The sequence below is a fragment of the Mastigoproctus giganteus genome, chromosome 14 (genome assembly GCF_048544385.1).
Source record: "Mastigoproctus giganteus isolate SK-2022 chromosome 14, ASM4854438v1, whole genome shotgun sequence".
In the NCBI taxonomy this organism is placed as follows: Eukaryota; Metazoa; Arthropoda; class Arachnida; order Uropygi; family Thelyphonidae; genus Mastigoproctus; species Mastigoproctus giganteus.
Window position 1 is genome coordinate 121075287 of NC_143588.1, and position 16054 is coordinate 121091340.

At 42.4% G+C, this 16054-nt stretch overlaps 1 long non-coding RNA gene across 2 annotated transcripts in view; it reads right to left on the bottom strand.

Annotated features, from left to right (window-relative positions):
* The window catches only part of LOC150075694 (uncharacterized), a 28183-nt gene extending 23392 nt beyond the window's left edge, over positions 1-4791 (bottom strand). Inside the window, exon 1 of one of the 2 annotated variants that reach the window (XR_016547928.1) lies at positions 4693-4791. This is a non-coding gene — a long non-coding RNA (uncharacterized LOC150075694). Of the gene's footprint in view, positions 1-4688 lie in introns of both variants that reach the window. The other variant, XR_016547929.1, reaches the window with a different exon arrangement.
* Positions 4792-16054: the final 11263 nt, after the last annotated feature.

Sequence of the window (16054 nt, forward strand, 5' to 3'; positions counted from 1 at the left end):
AAGAGAAGCTGAGAACTACACAGCGAAGAATGGAACGAATCATATTGGGAATCAGACTGTTAGATAAGAAGAGAAACACATGGATTAGGCAACAAACTCAAGTAAAGGACATTCTTATCAAAACTAAAGAACTAAAATGGTCTTGGGCAGGACACATAGCTCGAAGACATGATGACAGATGGACTAAGAAAATGACAGAATGGTATCCAAGAGGAGCTAGAAGAAAACCTGGAAGACAAAGGCGGAGATGGATAGATGAAATTCATGAGTTTGTGGGTAGTAAATGGATGTCCAGTGCTCAAAACAGAAGGAACTGGAAAGTTGCTGGAGAGGCCTTCATCCTGCAGTGGATTGAAAATGGCTGATGATGATGATGATGATGATGGGTTGGAAAAATGCTAGCTTGGAGGGATACACGGACAAACAGAATAACAGTAGCCACTGGCAGAGGTGAAAGTGATTCTTGCACTGCTTCTATTGAAATGCAATTGAGCAGCAGCCTGGAAAGCAAGGCAATGAGAATTTCCAGGACTGCTGGGAATCATTGTGCAACAAGTAAATACATGGGCTGTGTTAGGGTAACAGAGTAGAAACAGGTACATGTATACTTGTATATACACCAATGCTAGGAGTATGGTTAATAAATTTGATGAGCTTGAAGTGCTAGTCATGACATCAAAGGCAGATATTGTTGGGATATCAGATTACAAATTCCAATTCTGCACTGCTTATGTCACACAGCATAAGCAGTGCAGAATTGGAATTTGGGGAGTACAATGTGCACAGAAAGGATACACAGGACAGGAAGGGAGGAGAGGTGATTGCTGTTAGTTAAGAAACAAAATCTAAGGAAGTGACCCAATTGATGATGGTGGACAATGCAATGTTGAGTCTGTTTGGTGTGACATATCCATCACATATGCTGACGATGTCAAGCTCCTTACTAAAATATCGCCATCCAACTCGGCAGCCGAAATCACTCAGCAAATCACTAGCAAACTGCAGGACATGGCTGACTACCTCAATACCTTCAACCTCCAAATCAACCCCCTAAAATCAGCACAAATAACTTACTCTCTAAAGGGCAGCCCAACAACGTTGGAGCCTGTGCTTAACAGCTCCTCAGTTCCAAGTGTTCAAACACACAAAGATCTGGGGGTCGTTTTCGACTCCAAACTATCTTTCAACGATCACATAAACCTCATACAGTCGAGGTTCAATTCACTACGCTGGGTCGCCAAACAACAGCTGCTCCACACCACCGACCCACAACTGGTAAAAAGATACATCGTATCAATCCTTTACCCGACAATACTGTATGCTTCAGAGATATGGGCCTCGGCTGCCGAATCCAACATCAAAAGAATATTCTCTGCCGAATTCTGGCTTCTAAAATGGGCCAACAGCAAACTCCACCTTCCCCCAGCTCTCAGATCAACGCAGTTAGCAGAAGCTCTTCAACTACGCAGGCTCCGGTCCTACATCGCAGAAAGAAGGCTGCTGTTCACCATCAAGATGGCCACCGGTAAAATTACAGAGCCGAACTTCTGGGATCACTGCTCTTTGCGCATTCCTCCCCCTTATCTCCGGTCTTCAGCACAGCTGCTAGCAAACCTTAACCGGCTAGTACTAACCGACAGATTCCTGCCAAAGCAAATGCTGCCCTCACTGCAAACCATCGACGGGGACCTCCAAGAAGTGGTCAATAATAAAAAATACAGGAAGGGTATCCTCGTCGAACTGAAAATGTAAAACTGTGCTTTGTTAATAATCTGATTTATCTTTTTTCTCATGTGTATCTCTTTTGTAAATATGTTTTGTTAACCCCTGGCACCACCATGCCGTGACGGGACTAATTGTATGTCTATCATTGCTGCAATTAAAGATTCTATTCTATTCTATATATGCACTTGGAAAGGAAGAATAAGAGTAGGTGTGTGTTATAGGAATCTGATGAGCAATTGTGCAGAGAAATAGAGTGGGCCAGTAAATCAAAGTGCCTTATATTGGTGGGGGTTAATTTCCCGAAGATTAACTGGAATTTGTGGGTGGTTACTTGCACACTAGCAAGACTTTTGTGGATTTATTGGATGTTTGTTTTCTACACCAGCATGTTCAGGAGACAACTAGAGGGATTAATACTCTTGATCAGATTAACAGTAGTGATTCTTCATGCATCAAGAATCTGCAGATAAAGGAACCACTAGGTGGCAGTGATCACAGTGTGCTGAAGTGGGATTTACTCAGAGAGGTAACTACCATCAAGGGTAAAGGGAATGGTTTTTGCTTTCGTAAAGGTGACTACGGTGGTCTGAGACAGTATTTAAATTCTATAACAGCAAATTCAAAATGGGAAGCATTCAAAGAATTAATCTTGGAAGCTAGTAGGCATTTCATACCAACTAAGAAATATTGTTCAAGATTTAAGCCTAAATGGATGTCAGATGAACTAATAAGACATATGGCAGAGAAGAAAAATGCATGGAAGCCTATGATAGATATAAGCCGGTCTGTAACCAAGTCACAAAGGAGGTTAGGCAGGCGAAGGCACGTTACGAGAAATCTTTCGCAAAGGATGCAAAGAAGCACATAGTTCTTTATTTATGAAAAACTCTTCAGATTGGTCCACTTGATATCGATGGTTCAACTGCTGATAATCCTGCTCAAGTATCTTAAAAACTAAATGAATGTTTTACATCTACATTCACATATGAGGAGTTATTCAGGGAGGCGAATGTCAGAGTTGTATTAAACTCTGGCAGTAAGCTAGATAATCTTGTTATAACTGACAGTAAAGTGGAGGAGAAATTGTTGAAGATAAACATAAGAAAGGCACATGGAATCTATCCAATTATATTAAAGAAAGCGACAAAGGAAGTAAACAAACCTTTAGCCATAATTATGAGCTTCCCTGGACTAAGGGGAGGTACCCATGGACTGGAGATGTGCAAATGTGACCCCAATTCACAAAGGAGGATTGTTTGTTTGTTTGTTATTTGGTTTTTAGGAGCATTAGCAACTAAGGCCATATTGTTCCGGGAATATGCAGGGGTCATTCCCTTGACCTTTCCGCATCCTCCATATTTGGTGGTGACGGGCTCAATCCCCGGTCTAATCAAGAAGCGTGTGCTACGCACTGCTGCTCCTTCCCACCTGGCTACGGAGGTGCCCAAAGGAGGATCAAAGGGAGACACAGGTAATTACAGACCTGTTAGTTTAACTTCTGTTCCAGGGAAATTAATGGAGGCACTGGTTAAAGAAGCACTGCAGGATCATTTAGACAAGACTTCAGTTATAGCTCGGACACAGCATGGTTTTGTTAAGGGGAAGTCTTGTCAGACCAATTTTATTGGATGCTATGATGTAGTCACAAAGAAACTGGATGCAAAGACTTTGATTTCATATATTTGGATCTTAGAAAGGCTTTTGATACTGTTGGATATGGAAGACCGCTGCACAAATTGGAGCAGTGTGGCATTGGAAGCAAATTACTGCTATGGATAAAGGGATGTTTGAGTGGGAGAAGACAGAGTGGTAATCAATGGACACTGCTCTTCATGGACTAATGTTATTAGTAGAGTCCCTCTGGGTTCAGTGTTGGGTGAATTATTGTTTTCTGTATTTATAAATGATACTGACGATGGTTTGCAGGGTTGTTAAGGAGACTAATGACAGTACACTGCTGCAACAGTATCTAGAAAGGTTGAGCAGATGGGCTGAGAGGGGGCAAATGAAGTTTAACATTGACAAATGTAAAGTACTACACATGGGAAACAGCAACCCCAGAGCAACGTATCAACTCTGTGGTACTACACTGACAGTGGTAGAGAATGAAAGGGACTTGGGGGTGGTTGTGCAGGCAGATATGAAGTTCTCTGAGCAGTGCAGACGGGCTGCAAGAGTAGCTCATGGAGTATTGTCAATGATATACAGGAATTTTTCCAGCAGGGATAAGGAGGTGATTATTCCATTGTATAAGGCAATGGTCAGGCCACACCTAGAGTACTGTATACAGGTCTGGAGGCCTCATTTTAAGGGTGTGGAGCTGTTGGAATGAGTAAAGAGAAGGGCAAGAAGATTAGTGAATGGAACAAAAGGGTGGTATTACGAAGTAAGGCTTAAGTTTTGCAAATTACAGTGTCTGGAAACTAGGCCCCTGTGAGGTGATCTGATTGAAGTGTATAAAGCCTTGAATGGTTTGAGCAAGCTCGATGCTGATGGGATTCTTCCCCTTGCTCAGAATAATCACCTGAGAGGGCATAAATTCAAATTGAGGAAAGACGGTTGTAGGATAGATGTGCAGAAGATTGCTTTTAGCCAGCGGGTGGTTGATTGCTGGAACATATTTCCATTTATCGTTGTAGAAGTTGATAGCTTAAATAGATTCAAGGCAGAACTTGACAAACATTGTGAAGGGGTTTTGTGAAATAAGGGTTTTTTTTTTTTTTTTTGGCTGATGGCATATATAAGCTTGCTTTTTGTATCATGTTCCTTTCCTAATGCTAGTTCAATGAAAAACTGCTTGCAACGAAACAAAAATTCCTTACAGGAAAAGGCAAACCTATCTACGAATGTTGTTGACATGCGCGGTACAACGATTCTTGTTATATTTAGTCGCACCTTATATATTTGTAACCTGGATACAAAGAGAACTGACAATTGTTCATCCAAAACTTAAGTTATCATACCTACTTGATAGAACATCAGAAATTGCTGCGATCAAAACACCACATGTTCTGGCTCCATTCGGCGTTTACATTGTTTCAGTGCGCATGAGTAATTTTCCCCATGTCAAACACAAAGTAACTCTATGATGTCATCTGACCTAGCATAACCTACTAGAGTCCTCTAGTAGTCTATGACCTGTAGGCTAATGACTAGTAATTATTGCTACTGGTCATTCATTATTAATTATTAATAATGAATATTCGTTATTCCTGTGAAAAAAAAAATAAAAATAAATAATAAATTCCGTTTATTAGCTCTATTATAAAAATTTTCCCGCCTTTATTTGATGTAGGCTGCTGTTATTTTTATTTTTATATTATTTTTATTTTAAAGGTTACCACATTTTTATTTCCAATCAAATTGATACAATGAAGAATAGAATAGGTGTTCAGCAAATATCCTGTGCCGATTGTGAGAGTAAACCGGAGGCCCCGACGATACGTTGCTTTTCGTGCCGGAGAATCTTCTGCCGTAATTGCCAGACACCTAAAGTTAAACGGTTGAGCAAACAAAGGAGAAGAAAATGGCTTTGCCACCTCTCTGCAAGTAACTCAAAACCGGCGGATATCTCGGAGGAAGAAGTACCTTCTATCACCCTTACCGAGGCAACTCCATCCGCCGCCTCTAGGCTGTTTCAGGTGCTCGGTTCGAATGTCGGAAGAACTACATCATCGCCTGCATCGAGAACGCCTCGTGCTGCAAGCTTACGATAGATGATAGTTGGGATAGATGATGCCTTTTTGGAACTGGAATACGATTTCGCTCCTGCCGTCTCCGCGACGGACTCCCCGGTGAATATTCCCTTAAAAATTTTGGAAACAAAAAACGTTTTAAGTGACAACACCGCTACACTCATTGCCCTCCTTGAGGGTTTCAAGATCAGCTTAGGAAAGGTTCTGTCTCCAATAATGGATTCTATTGCTTGTTTAATGCAAGCAATAGAATAGAGCTGATGCTGAGAATAGAAGGCTCAGAGCCCAAAATACCGAAATCCTGGATCAAGTTCTCTTGCTGAACGATCAACTCAGAGATTTGAAAATGTTTGTAAGTGAATGCTGTGTTCCCTCTAGTCAGACGTCAGTGATGGATCATTGGGAATCTCAGGAGCGTTTACGTGAAGCGGATGAGGCTCTTCCGCGATCCTCAGCCTAAACTGTTCGTTCCCAGCAAGGGGCAACTGATCCAAAAAATTCACAGTGTTCACCTCTAGCTGCAGACAGGTTGACTCAGCAGATCTTCACTTCTGCTGTTGAGCTGAACCCACTGGATACGCATCCCTCGCATTCTCACTCCGTTGAGCTTGACCTACCCATGGTTGCTAATAATCAATGTACCCAGGATCAATGTTGGAATCTGGGTGAACCAAACCGTATCAACCTTGCACATTACAACAGAAGAAGCATGGTTGACAGGTTCCGAATCAGCCCAACCAAACAATATGATGGAGACGAGAGAACCCCATGCCAAAACAGGGATGGACGGACCTTTGCACAGGTGGCTGCCTCGAGTCATCTTCATCAATCGAATTCTCAAGCACAATCTTACAGCCGTAACTCCAAATGGATATTTCCACCCAAGACATTTTGACAGTGAACCCCAAGGGAGCAGATAACCAATACAGGAGACCCAAGTTTCTGCCCGCGCCAACCGGTTTTGATCAGTCAGTCTTTGCCGCCTCCTTTTTTAAAGGAGGCGGCAAAGCAACTAAGCAAACCCTTAGCCATAATTATGAGAGCATCCTTGGACTCAGGGGAGGTTCCCACGGACTGGAGATGTGCAAATGTGTCCCCAATTCACAAAGGTGGATCGAAGGGGGACACGAGTAATTACAGACCAGTTAGTTTAACTTCTGTTCCGGGAAAATAATGGAGTCGCTGGTTAAAGATGCATTGCAGGATCATCTAGACAAGACTGCAGCAATAATTCAAACATAGCATGGTTTGTTAAGGGAAAGTCTTGTCTGACAAATTTGATTGGTTATTATGATGTGGTCACAAAGGAACTGGATGCAAAAAATAATTTTGATATCATATACTTGGATTTCAGGAAAGCTTTTGACACTGTTGCGCATGGAAGACTACTGTACAAATTGGAGCAGAATGGTATTAAGGGTAAGTTTCTACAATGGATAAAAGGATGGTTAAGTGGGAGAAGACAAAGGGTGGTAATCAATGGGTGCTGCTCTTCGTGGACTAATGTTATTAGTGGAGTCCCACAGGGTTCGGTGTTGGGTCCACTGTTGTTTTGTGTATTTATCAATGATATTGATGAAGGTATATCAGGCTTAATGTCGAAGTTTGCAGATGATACAAAGGTTGGCAGGGTTGTTAATGACAGTAATGGCAGTCTGCTACTGCAACAGGATCTAGATAATTTGGGCAGATGGGCTAAGAAGTGGCAACTGAAGTTCAACCTTGACAAATGCAAAGTACTGCATATGGGTAGAAGTAACCCCAGAGAAACGTACCAACTGTGTGGTACTACACTTAAGGTGGTAGAAAATGAAAAAGACCTAGGAATAATTGTGCAGTCAGATATGAAGTTTTCTGAGCAGTGCAGACAGGCTGCTACGGCGGGTCATGGGGTTTTGTCAATGATATATAGGAATTTTGCTAGCAGGGAAAAGGAGGTGATTGCCCCTCTGTATAAGGCAATGGTCAGGCCACGCCTTGAGTACTGCGTGCAGGTCTGGAGGCCTCATTTTAGGAAGGATGTAGATTTGCTTGAGCGTGTACAGAGAAGAGCAACACGATTGGTGAGGGGAATGAAGGGATTCTCTTACCAAGAGAGGCTTAAGTTATTATTATTATTATTATTATTATCATCAGTTTATTTCTCTTAGGAGAACACCCGGTTACAGCTACTGGCTAGAGGGTGAAAATACATATACAACTATGTTACAAAAATATATCTATGTTACAATTATAAAATACATGAAATACATAATATCTGATTTATAACTACATTTTATCTGGAAAATACACTATTTGAGTTATTAATTATTCGCAAATACTTTTACTACTTAACTACTGTAAACTGGTAAGAACGTACCGTGACAATTGAAGCATACCTTCTGCTTAAACACACACAAGTGGGCGTTTTACCATATTTACATAAACACAAATATTTACAGCAGCCAAAACAATGTACAGCATATGAAACAACACGAATGACCGTGATACGGCAAAATAAAAATTTTAAAGTTCAATTTTCCAGCAGTCTTCTTCTTCTGTGGGGATTACAGTTGTGTAGGTAGGTCAATCCTTACACATTGATGAGGTCGGGTTTCCTAAAGCCCAGTGGCTTGTGCCTGGCCTAATAAGGTGCTGAAACTGTATCCTCACATCTGTATTTGCAAGTAAGAGTTTCTGAGAACTTCCTTTCTGTAGGATTTGCAAGTGCAGAGCTTTTCAGGATTGATGTTGAGGTTGTTGAATAGCTGTATGGTGTTTGCTGGAAAGAATCTTCCGAGGCTATCCAACTGCGTAAATGCCGCTTTCAGTTGTGGTTCTTTATCTGCAACTCGTCTTGATTTTTCGCCGGGTATTTCTATCCACTCTCGGGCTTTCGGTGCATCCAGTCGTCCCGTTAAAAGCTGAGCGACGGTCATTATGTTCCTTGACGTGATTATTTGTCTCCAGGGAGTGACCTCTAAATTGGAGTATAGTATAGCTCTTGAGATGGTAAAAGGTTTAGCTGAAATTCTGTTCAGCCATCTCAAGAGCCAGTATTCGAGTCCTAGAAAGGCTTTGATACTGCATTCGGGAGCTGAAGACCAGATCTGTGCCGCGTATAGGGGAATAGGAGTAACACATCTGTTGATGTATTGCTTCATCAGACCGGGGTCTCTAATACCGGTGAGCTCTTGCCTGGTTGCCCAAAGCGCCGCGTATGTTTTGTTGCGGATGTATGTGAAGTGCGGGCGAAAGGTTAGGCCTTCATCCCACTTGAGACCAAGATCAACGTGTGTCTGTGCCTTTTGGACGAGGATGCCGTTCACAAATATTTCCATTTTGTTTGGCTTTATTTTATTTGTGAAAGTCATATGTGCCGTCTTTTTTCCATTCAACTGCAGCCCGATACAATCTAGGTACTCTTGAAGTTCTTTTATTTTAGTATTAGCCACTTGGTTGTGGTAGTCAGCTGATTTCTGATCTCCTGAGGTAATAAAAAATTTTATATCATCGGCGTATGTGATGAAGTGCTTCTTGTTCTGGGCTAAGAAGGGTTCAAGGGCTATGGCAAAAAGTGTGGCAGACAAAACTCCGCCTTGCGGGACCCCTTTATCCACCTCATACATTGCGCACATGTTTTCGTTTGTCACCGCAATTTGTCTTCGCCGAAGAGTGCTCTTTAATAAATGGAGGACATTTCCTGCAATGTGAAAGTGTCCCGCAGAATGACTATGAGAGCTGGGATGGATATGTTATCATAGGCGGATGCCACATCTAAAAAGACTACGTCCACCTGCTGCTTGCTGTTTAGTGCTTGTTGGATCCTTAGCAGTGTCCCCATGAGGTTGGTGATGGTCGATCTCTGTGGAAGTACTGAGTGCAGGTATTCTGGCCTGTGCTTGAAGCAATGCTCGATAATGGTGTGCAGGATTGTTTTTTCAAAGATTTTTTGCAGAGAGCATCCGATAGCGATTGGTCTGAAGTCTTTTACAGATTTTGGGTTTTTTATTTTGGGGATAGGTTTTACAAAGTAGCTTTTCCACAGCGTCGGGAAGCTCTCCTCCATCAAAATCCTCTGGAAAATGTGTAGTAGTACATCGATGATGTAACAGCTACAGATTTTGATCATAAATAGTGGGAAATTATCTGGCCCAATCGTTGCTTTATTTGGGAGGCTGTTGATTGCACTTTTTAGGTTGTCTCTGCTAATACTGATTTCCTTTAGATGTTCATTGTTAGTGACAATCCGATTACTATTGATAGATTCCTTAAAGCCCTTGATTACATCTTGTATCCTGTTACTGTTTGCTTCGCTGTCAATTTGGTTTTCCTTGAGGGGTGTTCCGAAAGTGGCTTCGGTCCATTCCTTAAAGGATGTCTCAGTCATGTTATGCGCGAGGCTTTTTTTGCTGACAATTCTTTTACCTTTTTTTAGTTTTGCTTTAGCCATATCTATGTGTGCCCGTTTCTTCTCCTTCATGAAGCGTGCTCTTTCATGTTTGTACAGGGTGTGGTCCTCTGGATGCCCAGTTCTTTTCCATTTCCTGAACAATGTTTGCTTATTTTTGAAGATTACTTTCAACTGTGAGTTGAACCAGGGCTTTGCCCTGTCTGATACTTTTATTTCCTTCGATGCTCCTTCTTCAGCCATATGCATGAGTGATTGTGAGAGCGCTGATAAGGCGTCATCAGTGCCCAAACGGTATAGGTTTTGCCAATTATATGCCATCAGATGTTTCAGAATGACGTCACTTTTAATATATTTTGATGAGAAAATCATCTTAGTTTCCCTTTTTGGATGCCGAACAGCTTGAGGGATGTCCCGGATTCTTCTTAAAGTGGCTTCACACGTGAGTGGTTGATGATCCGAAGAGAATTTCATGTAGCTGTTCCTCAACTTTATATCTGGGGTATTGTAGTATATGAGATCTAGGCATTGAGTTCCTCTTGTTGCTGGTGTTTTCAATTGGATCATGTTTAAAGCCTTCATTGTATCGTCCAACTCGCTTTTTGCCTCCCGATGTTTTGGTAGTGGCATATTTAGGTCTCCCATTATGATTGTGTCTGTGTTCGTGCTCAGATTTGAGGTGAGCCACGTAAGAAGCTCGGCTCTGTTTTCTTTAGTGTGTTCCGGTGGTAGGTATATTACGCCTAATTGCAATCTCCTCGTTTTTGTACCAAGAGTGGCAATGATAGCCTCGAAATTTTCAGATTGCGCCTCGAGTTCTTTGACTACTGAGAATCCTTTCTTCAAAAGAATCATTACACCGCCTCCTCTTTTACCCTCTCTTCCATTTGCGATGCAGTTGTAACCGCAGGAGTGTGCAAGGGTGTCCAGGTGTCTGTTATTATGGAGCCATGTTTCAACTAAGCATACGCAATCATTCTCCGAGTTCAGTAGTAAGGTTTGTAGTGCGTGAAGTTTATTTGATATGCTTCTTACATTTTGCAAGAAGATAATAATCTGGTTCGATTCTTTTGCGAGAGAAAAATTGACTGTTGATTGCTATAGGGCTCTTCTTAGGTTCGCGGTGCTGTTCCTAATTGTGGGCCTCGCAGCCCTTTCTCTGTATGTCTTCACTAGCGTTCCTACTGGCCAGATGTTTCTGTCCAAGAGCTGTCCTTCACTATTTAGTGGGCAGGAGAGTATGAAAGAGGAATATGCAGGATGTCTTGTGTGTATTTGCCTGACCTCTACGTCAATCCCTAATCCTCTGTCGCACATTTCTTTAATAAGATTTGGACTTGTCTGCGGGTTGAGTCTTGAGATAAATATCTTTCCTCTGGTTTGTACAGAGGATATGTTAAAACTATCGGCAAGCCTCTGACTGTTACCCGCGACACGTTTCATTGTGGTCTCGGTTCTATTGTGCTCATCATTGATTTGATTTGTTTTTTGAACCCTATAGCCCGCGAGATTGTTCTCAAACATGGATTGCTTTGTTCGGGAGGGTATCGATGGGGCAGATTTACTCGCCTTATTTTGCTGCGGTGCCTTCGGGCTAATGGCCGGAATCTGTGCAAAGGTAGGTTGTCTAGTAAACCCAGTATTTATTTCAGTCTTCAATGTGCTCTGGGGGTTGTCATGGGTTGATAGGGAGAAGGGACTAGCTTTGGCGGGGTCTATTCTTGTTTCAGGCCTCGTCGTGTAATTTTTCTCAGTGGAGATTTCAGATCCTGACACCGTTAGCTGCAGTTGTGACTCGCATCCCTCATTTTTACAGATATTATTCTTAGCATTCCTTGCTTTTCCCTTCGTATCCCTCTGTAAGTTGGATGTCTGCGTATGCTGATCCGTTCGTGCCTTGTCTGCATCCTTGTATTGGGCCCTATTTTCTTGTTTTTTAATAGCCAGTACAGCAGTGTCAATTTTTCTATCCGTAAGTTGGAACTGCGCTAATAGTGCGTTCAATTTTTCTTCTAATAACGTTTGACTTCTGCTGATTTTAATGTTTTGCTCCCTTAGCTCATTGTTCTCCTCTTGGATCTCCCGTAGGGCCCTGTACATCGGAGAGAGGAGCTCTGTTAGGTTATATTCGTGTTTGCTCGTGTAGGGTTCCGAGCCGCAGTGTTGGTTTTTCCCAGTTCCGTTGTAATGAGGGTTTTCTGCAACACGCTGTACAACGAGGTTTGAAATTTTTTCAGTGTCTTGGGTTCCGCTGAGAAGTCTCCGATGTTCGCAGTCATCTGGACATGCGTCGCACCCTAGTATTTCCGTTATCGAGTCACCTATGACATTAATTGGTTCTTCGGCTATTCCAGAGCAGATATCTTGAGAGGAGTCCGTAGGCTCGCGTTCGCTGCCGGCGTCATCGCCCGACTCGCCTTCGCTAGACTCTTCTTTAGATGGCTTATTTACCTGTTCACCCCCACCATTCTCTTTCTTGGATTTACAAGTAAGACAAAGAAATTGCTTCTTTCTAGTTCTATTAAGTCGAGTTATGTCCACCGAGGAGCAACATCTTCCAATAACCGCCTTGCATCCACTGCATTTAATAGCGCATTTGCTCACTTTTTGGCTTATATTACATATTTGATCGGTTGCTTCTGATCCCTGTTTATCCATATTTTGTAATCCAGACATGTGTTTTCCGTTAGTTTTTAAGGTCGCTCTTTCCCCGAGGCAAAAGAAGTATAGTGAGCTACTGTAACTTTACTAAGGTCTTTCTGCCCACCTATTAAGGGGAAGTACAGCAGGAGGTATGACCTTGTAGTGATTTCGAAAGGCTCTACCCTCGGTAAGCGTACACGTTGCGAATTTAGAACTAGAAAATGTCCTATCAGGTATTCGCAGTTTTATTCTATAGAAATAATAGTTACCTGTATGCTTCAGTCTTCTGTTGGTACTTGTTTCAGAAGAAGGAGAAGAGAGCTACCCACTGATACCAAAACTTTATGTACTGCACGTATCGTATTCCCAGTAAAATCCACTAGGCCTAACTGTCAACAATGCGTGTTTGACTACAACAAAGCGTTAGCAGAATGCTAAGCCTAAAGGGATTAGGTAAATGACGAGATAGTACAGACCAGATAACCCTCGTAATAACAAAAAATTTTTACCCACTTAATCCACTTGCAAAGTTCTTTTAGCTGGCACACTTTTTCAGTGTAAGAAAATACTTTAAACACTTTAATATAACTCAACATTCAGGAGCTCCAGAACACGTGGCTACACTGAATGACTGCCATAAGATTACTATTGACTGCCATAAGATTACTATCTGGCAAGTTCTGCAAATTGCAGTGGCTGGCACCTGCGCGGTGATCTGATTGAGGTCTATAAGGCCTTGAATGGGTTGAGCACGCTGAATTCTGATGGGATTGTTCCACTTGTTCAGATTACGAACCTACGGGGACATAAGTTCAAATTAAGAAAGGACAGATGTAGAATAGATGTGCGGAAATTTGCCTTTAGCCAGCGGGTGGTTAATTGCTGGAACAAACTTCCATCTGTCGTTGTGGAAGTTGATAGGTTAAATAAATTTAAGGAGGAACTGGACAGGCATTTGGAGGGAATGGTGTGATTTTTTTTTTTTTTTTTTTTTTGGCTGATGCTGCATAAGCTCCTACACTTGCTTTCTTGTATCATGTGCCACTACTACTACTACTACCAGAGAAAGAATTTTTGTTTCGAGACTGGGTCCTTCAACGCAAGCGGAAAGTATCAAGGCTCTCTTTGCCCATGAACATGGAATTAATATTGATGCAAAGGCTATCAAAACGAAGTTTCCGACCTATTCTTCTTTTATCATCTCCTGCCCAGCGAATGCAAAGCATATCGTCTTGGATTCTAGCTGATGGCCCTTAGGCACCCTCATTAAGCTGTATCAAGAGAGGATTATCACTTACAACGGACCCAGAGATAGAACATACAGGCCTAGCAACAAAAGGGTCATATGCAACCAGGTTCACAAGGCAGAAAGCTTTTGTGGTTCATGCAGAATGTACGCAGCATAAAAAATAAGCTTCACTCTCTCCAGACCCTCCTTTTTCTTGACGAGTTTGATGTCATTTGTCTTACTAAAACATGGCTATCGGCGGATAGGAAACTTGATCTAGTACCTATTAACTCTCCCCACAAGCACATTGGGAATACAAAGTCTGGTGGTGTAGAAAACATTTTTACACCACGAGACGGGGTGATGGTGTAGAAATGTTTTTAACGGTCGTTTTCAGCCAATAAGGACAAGAGTAAGGCAGTCGAACAATTTTGATGCAATCTGTACAACGCTGAGGAGTCCTCTGATTCAAATTCAGTGCTTCCTGGTTTACATCCCCCAGTTCACAATGAAGACTCTAGATCTGAGCAGCTCACCTGGTTGGCAACAAATTTAGTACCTAGAACTCCAAATGTAGTTGCTGGTGATTTCAACTTGCCGATCCCTAAGCATGAAGATGCTCTTGTGGACCTTTGATCTTACACGGTTCTTAGCACCGGCTACTAGAGGAGACCAAGCGCTCTACCGAATATTCCACAACCTACCAGACATCAAGCTCCTGCCTAGCAATTTCCAGTTTCAATTGGATCACCCGCCAATTGCATGACAGTTATCCATGCATGGCAATTCCCCTGAATTACCTGGTGAGTATGCCGCTGAGCTCCCTAAGGTTGCCTGCTCTAATAAACATCTCAAGCCGGAGATAATTTCACAGTGCTTGAGCGGATTTGACTGGGGATGCCTCTGTTCTAAGTCGATAGGGGATGCCACTATGACCTTGACTGGGGATGCCTCTATTCTAAGTCGATAGAGGATGCCACTATGACCTTGTCTGAACAATTGAAGTTAATTGCACTCCGTGGTGCAGCCAAGAAAGTTAGGATTTGTAGTAAGTTGAATCGATGTTTTAATAAGGAAACTAAGGTGGCCTTCATCAGGAAGCAAAAGGCCTACGAGAAATGGCAGAAATCCCAACTTTCTTCAGACCTCACTAAATTTAAGAAAGAAAGAGCCTACTTCCGAAAAAAGAAAAGACAAGTCCTAAACCAAGCTGTTCTTGATAGGTTGAAGAGGGGTAGAAGGATTCTATCTTTACTATACTGAAGCACTACTTCAGTCTGGCAGATACCTTGCTACAAATGTTAAAGTCAATCCTACTTCTCAGACAATATTGACGGTATCAGACATCTGTCTGTCACCGTCAACGACTTCCAGTGTAACTTTCAACGTCATAAGAGGCACCCATAGGGGAGTGTGTTCAACAATCCTCTTTTCAACATTTTTGGATCCTTTCCTAGCATGTAATTCTAACTTTGTCTCTTATGCCGATGATAGAAGTTCTACGTGAGTTCACACCATCCTGAACAGATCCTTAATATTAACCAACAGGCCTCTACACAGATTAATGAAACTGGAAACTATCTAGCCATGATTGGGTTGCATCTGAGCCCTTTCAAATCTGCTCAACTACCGATAACCAATAAAGAGTTAAAAATTATGTTCAAATCTTCGTTGTCAGGAAAGGGTGCAAAGGGTAACTTCCCACACAGACCTAGGACTCACCTGGGATGTTGGTCTCATCTTCCAGCCCTACTTTGTCAGGATGAGACAGAAGATGTACGCGGAACTTTGGGCAGTGCGTCAGGACTGGTTGGTGTGCACCAGCCAGCACTGCTTTGTCGGTACATCCTGAGGTGCATAACCCCTGTCTCTCTCTCTCTACGCATCTGAAATTTTATCATCTGCTCCTGCCTCCCACCTAAAAAAGTACCTCAGTCTGGAATATTGGTTGCTCAGATGGATGAACAGGGTGGTGTGTCAACCTTTTACTATATCTAGATCAATCCTCCAAGCTAATCTAGGGACCACTCCCTGGAGACCTCATCACGACAAGAAATGCACTCACGCTAGTACGGCCTATCACAGGCCGAATAGTGGATCCATCTGTATCCCCGTTAATCTCTGACCCAAAGAAGACAAGAGGTGAACGCGGTGACTCCTGGCACCCTCTACGGTTTACAATTACAAACATTGATTCCATTAGGGGCATGCTTCCGGCCGACTGCTTTCAAGTCTACAATAAACTGGGAATCAACCTTGATAAGGTCTGTGAGGACAAGCTCTATAGAAAGGAACACGCTGAAGAACTGCTACTAACTCTTCAACCTGTGACAACCACCTCCGCCTGGTCTTTTTGGCTGGTGCATTTTATTT